The sequence below is a fragment of the Elephantulus edwardii genome, unplaced genomic scaffold (genome assembly GCF_000299155.1).
Source record: "Elephantulus edwardii isolate Elephantulus edwardi_28Jun2011 unplaced genomic scaffold, EleEdw1.0 scaffold00014, whole genome shotgun sequence".
NCBI classification, from domain to species: Eukaryota; Metazoa; Chordata; class Mammalia; order Macroscelidea; family Macroscelididae; genus Elephantulus; species Elephantulus edwardii.
The window spans coordinates 2224934-2231831 of NW_006399764.1; the positions used below are offsets into that span (position 1 = coordinate 2224934).

The 6898-nt window shown below is 35.8% G+C and overlaps 1 pseudogene; it reads right to left on the minus strand.

Annotated features, from left to right (window-relative positions):
* The window catches only part of LOC102870869, a 7187-nt pseudogene extending 1106 nt beyond the window's left edge, over positions 1 to 6081 (minus strand).
* Positions 6082 to 6898: the final 817 nt, after the last annotated feature.

Genomic DNA, 6898 nt, shown 5'->3' on the forward strand with positions numbered 1-6898 from the left:
CAGGGGGCGGCGGCGCAAAACTAGAAGAAGCAGGATCTGTGGTAGCCCAAACACAGATAAGACACACACCACACATGCCTGGCAGGGGGCGGGCTTCTCCCCCCATCTCCCCACCCTGGTGGGGAGCTGACTTAAATACAAAGGCCCTCACCAAGGTCTTGTTGACTTTACACAAGAGGCTTAAATAAGAGAAGGCGTTTAAAAATCCTAACCTCCAAGGAGAGACTTGGTTTCACCATCTCCAGGACAGATCTATTTGTTTTCTTGGCAGTCCATGGTGTGTTCAAAACTCTTCTCCAGCACCACAACTCAAAGGCATTGATTCTTTTTCTCTCATCCTTAGTAACTGTCCAGTATTCTGATGCATAGCAAGTAATTGTGAAGACCATGGCCTGGATTAGGCTCTCCTTTGTGTTTAGACTGACATTGTTGCTATTCAACACTCTGGAGATTTCTTGACTGCTAGTGTCAAGAGTGTTACTGTGGAGCCAAGCATGTTGTGATTGCTAACAACCTCAATCTCTTCTCCACCTATCTTTGGCCCAGGGGTGAGAATCTTTGTCTTCTTGATTTTGAACTTCAATTCATATTGAAGACTACATATTGATCTTCTGCAGCAAGTGCATCAGGGCTTCTTCAGTTTCAGCAGCAAGGTTGTGTCATCTGCATATTGTAGTTTGGTGTCGATTCTTCCCCCAATCTTTATGCCACACACCTCATCCTAAAGCCCTGCTTCCCGAATGATCTGTTATAGATGTTGACAAGTCTGGAGAATCTAACGTGGCTTTCTTCTGTTACCAGTTCAATATTGTCATCTGGTAATCCACTTGTTTCTTTAATATATGAAAGGACCTTTACGCCTAATTGCCACAAAAGTCTACTTTATATTTATTATTTTGAGATAACTAACAAGTCTTACTTTTTATATACATAGCTGTTAAGAGGAAATAATGTATGCAACAAAATTAAGTAAGTATGCCATCCTAAAACTATTTCGCTATTGCTCTTTATTTTACCCTAACAGCATGCATAAGAAGATGAAGGAAGACAGAGGAGCATATTTAATGTGCCTGGAGGCTACCAAGCCCCAACCTTTACCCTGGGATCTTAAATAGTACACAGATACTTTTTGTACAAGCAGATTCAGGATTGCAATCATTAAGAGACAGTGAAAAAGAGGACAAAGAACTTAACAAATATTTCGATTGCCCCACAAAGCATTTTATCTTTGTCAAAATGTAATTTAAAACATTTCTGACATTCAATTATTCACTGTAGACAAACTCTGAGCCAGATCATCTGCTGCCAAAGCTAAATTATCAAATAGACAAATAAGAACCTGAAAGTTTTCTGCATAATGACAGACCATAACGATAAAAATTCTTCCTAAAGGCATCACGTGTACTGTAGATATTAACATGGAATCCAATAAGGAAACGGAAACCCAAACAGACATGCTTGCATTTTCTTGAACATAAAAATACCTTGAAAAATAAAGCTGAAATTCATAGTAAAGATTTTAATTGGATCTAGGCTTGATTTAACATATTTTATGTTGCTATTATACCAGTGTCATCCATTTATTAACACCCTTTCAAATTGCCTTCTTATCTATTTGCATTTTATCTTGTTGGCATGTTTTAATGAATATTCAAATGTGATGGATTAAAATAGATTAACAACTAAATATAGCAATGCTACCACTTACTCAAGGCAATATTGCCATGCATTAAATTGGAATCTCTTTTAATCACATGTGACTTATAGGCATCATGGAGGACTCACATGCCTCACAGGGATATTTTCTAACCCAGCTCCCATGCTTTGCTCAGAGATGGTTCCCAAGCCACCACAACCAGATGGTCTACAAATCCAGTGACCATGACTCCTCTCTTTGTATAATACCTGGAGGAAGTTAAATTGGAACCAACTCAATGGCAGTCTTTTGTTTCATAACATTTAAGTTTGAGGCAGAAGTCTAGTCTCTGATCACTTAAAATATCATAGACACTTAATTTCATTTTAAATATCTTAGCAGAGTATCTGCTTGCACATAAAATTGTAACTTGTGTCAGCAAACTTTATACACAGCTTTTCTTTCACAGTTGAATAACGTCTTTGACCTAGACCTTCAATCCTTACAGTTCCTCATGAGAGAAAAAAAAACCCCACCAAAACAACAACAACAACAAACCCCCAACAGCTGACTTTCATAAATAAGACTGATCTTTCACCTTATTTCCCATTATTTTCACCAAGATGGACATTATCCCCCCTCTCAACATGTTTCTTTCTCCTTCACAGCCACATATTGTATCCATGAATGTAATTGCCATATAATCCAAACTCCTTTTGTGCCCAATTGAATCTCAACTTGAAGTAAGATATAAAAGAAGTGAATTTAATATAAAAGATAGGATGTATCCACAAAACTCAAATGCACATATTTTAGGCTCAAGAGGAGATGGAATTAGGAACTAAATTCTTTTCAAAGCTCTTTTTCTTGGTCACATCTCTATTCCCTTTTTAAATAAGCTTTTTCTTTTCCATCAATTATATCTTCAATTCACCTTCATCAGCCTTTGTTGTTGCTGCTGCTGTTTTGGGCTGTCTAATGAGCTCTGATTCACTGTAACCTTGTGTATAACAGAAGGAAACATTACCTGGCTCTTTATACTCACACAACTGTTGCTATATTTTAATCCATTGTTTCAGCTGCTGTGTCAATCTTTTCCACTGACCTTGGACGGTACCAAACATGATGAATTTCTCCAGTGATTGGTCCCTCCTGATGACAGGGCCAAAGTCAGAAAGATGAAGTCTCACCATCCTCACACCTAAGTAGGTTTCTGGCTCTATCCCTTTGAATACAGATATATTGGTTTTTCTCTCAGTTATGGTACAGTCAGTATTCTTTGTCAACACTGCAGTTTTAATGAACAAATTCTTTTTTGTTCTTTCTTTACACAGTGCAGCTGTTGCATGACCTGACGTTATTGAAAATATTATGGCATTGGTCAGGCACACTGCAGTCTTCTGGCTGTTACCCTGTTGCTTCATTTGTCCACTGCTACTGCCATGGGCACTAATGTTCTTCAAAACTCTTGGCAACTTCAATTTTTGTCATGCATTATAATTTTAGTAAGTCCAAAAGCAAGAATTTGGGTTTTGTTGGGGAATCTTATCACAACAAAAGTAAAATTCATCATTAATCATCCCTAAAGCCCAATCTCAAACATCTTCTAATTTCAATTAGAACCTTTATATATTCATTTGACCAAGTCAGAAACGTAGATGTCATTATCGATAAATCATTCTCTTTCAATAGCTGCAAGTCATCATTTTGACTGGTGATTAATTAACCAGTAGTTCCTTCAAGCATTGCAAGTATTTATCAACCTTGAGTATCTGTATATGCATAGATTGCCCAGAACTTTTTCATTAACAGCTCTACTGACAGATGATTCATCTACCACATAACTCTTTTAAGATGTATAATTGGATGTTTTAATACAGTCATAGAGTTCTGAAACTATAAAATTCTATCTTCATAATCTCAAACTATCACCTGTATGTATTAGTGATCATTAGTAGGATTTCATGATCTTCTTGTTCCACAGCTTTTGGCAACCACTAAGTTACTTTCTGCCTCAAATGACTGCATATTTGAGATATTTTTATGAGTGAAATCATATGCTGTGCTGTAGGCTTCTTCCACTCTGAAAAGCATTTCCAAAGTCTATCATATTGCAGCATGTATCAGTAAATAATTAATCTGATTGTTAATGAACACTTCAGTACATACATTTATCATTCCTTTAAAATGACCTTATTTGAGGAAATAAGGATTTGCAAATAGTATTGGTTACAATAAAGAGATCATATCCAAAGAGAGTAAACACTAATCACAGATAAGTTATGTCATATAAAGAGTATAAAGATAAGCAAACAGAACCACAAACTAGAGGTGAAGATGTAGCTATAAATGGAATTTATAAGAAATGCCCAACCTTACCTTCCAAATTGCCTGACATCTCTAGGAAGAGGAAGGGAAATATAATCATTACCTTTCTCACAAACCTCAAAAAGAACAGACATACTTGATACCTCAGACTGGAATTGTATCCTCCTCTAAGAAATTCTAGTGCTTATATTTTTCTTTGTTTTGGGTATTTTAGTAAAAAAAAATATCTATTTTTAGTAGCCATTACTTCATAGTATTTTGTTATGATCTGTAAGAATCTCAAGCAAGTATAAGATAAAATGATTGTTCTAAGTTAAGAGCCATTTAAGATTTAGAGTGGAAAATGGATGAATTTAGGCAATCAGACACAATGAGATAGAATATTCCTTAGTCCAAGGAATTAGTGAGTCAGAGAAAAAGGTCTAACAATATCTTGGAAGCTATTTCCTGAGAAAATTGATACAGTTTCAAAAGCAAATAGGCAAGTCTGAAGTCAGTTTGACATTTTAACTTGATTTGTTACAAGTAAATTTAAACATAATAACTTGTATATTAATAGCATTTTTATAGCTCTTTCCCACATATGCTACATAAATACTTGCTCAGTGGAATAGAAATTGCGCTTGCATATTTTGGTTATGGTGCTTAGACTTGTCATTAATGTATGTAAATTAGAAAGGCAGATTTCAGCTTAATATAAGAAAAGGCTTTCTAAAATCAGAGCTACCCAAATTCGGATTTCATTGTTCACTTGAAAATAGTTTTGTACAAAGCGGATTATAGCAATGCCAGGGAAGTTCAGGAGGAGATTCAGGCATTAGGTAACTAATACTTCTTCCACTCATGACATCCTCTGTATTACTTTTACAGTTATATCAAATTTATTCTCCCACTTGGGAAAAGGAGGTTTATGGACATAAAGTGATTTGTTTAGAAATCTTGTAGTTAAGTCAGAAACTGAACCAAATCAAGTACTGAGACCTTGATCAAACTGACAATAAAAGACAGAGTGGCATGAGATGAACCTATCTGACTTAATTTCTGAGGGAAGTTAAATAGTGGAAAAAAAATTCAGAACACAAACTATGCAGATGCTTTCAAATATTAACACGCTAATGGCTATACTTTGCTCAAAGTATATTTTAAATGGAAATTAATGTAATAAAATTGAGATTTATTTATGAAAGGTAAAAAGATAGGGATAGCCAGAAGATAGTTTGAGTCAGTGAATCTCCCAGAGACATTACTCTCTTTAAATAGTAATATTTTCTAATGTTTAAACTGTTCCATGGGCTTTCCCTTTTATATACTTAAGATGTCATGATCATAGCCAATTTGTACTGTAGATTCAATTAGCACTGGTTGCATTTTCATCAATTTCTTATATTGATCACTGGAAAGTGTAGCTGTCAAACTGACCTCTGGCAGATCTCTTCTGCAGTATTAACACTTCTCATTCATTTTAAAATGTCATTTCAAATATAAATTTTAACCCCCAAATTTGTCTTTATTTGTCCCCCAATCCTTTTCCTCAGTGAATTCTCAGTTGCTTCTCTAACAAAGCCAAATATACACTTACACATACACACACACACACACACACACACACACACACTGCTTCCCCATAGTTCTTCATATTCTTCACTTCTTCCTTGTAAATCCAAACTCTCCTTCTTTCAGCTGTTAATAGAGGTGACATTTCAGAGTTTTATGTCTAAACTGTGAGGAATTGAAATACATTTTAAGCTTTGACAATTATTTATGTGTCATGAGTTAGAATAATCCATATCATTGTGAGAGTGAGGGAGGGTCAATTCTATATACTTAGAGACAAATGTAATTAACTCTTTACATGTTTTCCTCACCACTCCACCCCTCCTTCAAAAGTCATTTTGTAATATTCCAAAACCCTTCTTTTCTTGAGTAAAAAAATTAATATCACCTAACTAGGTCAAAACATTATAATGATACAGTGTTTTTCCCCCGTTAAGTTTATAATATATGCATGCATATGTGTAATTCACCTGAAGTTGTTACATGCCATCAAGTTTCCTGCAACTCATAGCAGCCCTATGTACAATAGCTCTAGTCTCACTCTCTGGCACACATACCTCCATTACCTCAGTCACTGTGTCAATCCATCTCATTTGAGGACTTTCTTTCCTGCACTGTCTCTCCATCCTTCCAAATATGGTGTCCTTCTCCAAGGACTGGTCCTTCCTAACAACATACTCAAAGTATGTGAGATGTAGTTTCAAAGTCCTTGCTTCCAAGGAACAGTTTTGTTTCACCCTCTCTAGGACAGACCTGTTGTTCTCCTGGCAGTCCATAGCATGTTCAATACTCTTCTCCAGTACCACAACTCAAAAGCATTGATTTTTCTCCTATCATCCTTAGTCACTGTCCAGCTCTTTGCTGCATAGAAAGTAATTGTGAAGACCATGGCTCTATCAGGTGCACCTTAGGCTTTAGACTTGACATTATTGCTCTTTAGCATTTTGGAGAGGTGCCTGACAGCAGATACAAGGTGATATATTCTTATTGTAATTACATAATTATGTTCTTCCTTTTGAGTGGAAAAAAGAAAAATTAGTTATTGAAAGTCAAAATCCCTTTCTACGGTCACTTGCAATCAACATTTAACTCTGTCTCAATGGCTTCATACATTTGAGACATCTCATATAAATGATATCCTGTAACATGTGCTGTACAGTAACTGATTTCTTTCATTTACCATAACATTTTAATGAGTTAGCCACATTGCCTAGTAGTTAAAAGTTTCCCTGGCAACCTGAAGGCAAACAATTTAAATCAACCAACCACTCTTCAGAAGAAAGACGGATAATCTTTGGTGTGATTTCATCTCTAAAAACCTACTGGAGGGTCAGCTATGAAGCAATTCCACCTTGATGATGACTACTACCATCACCAACA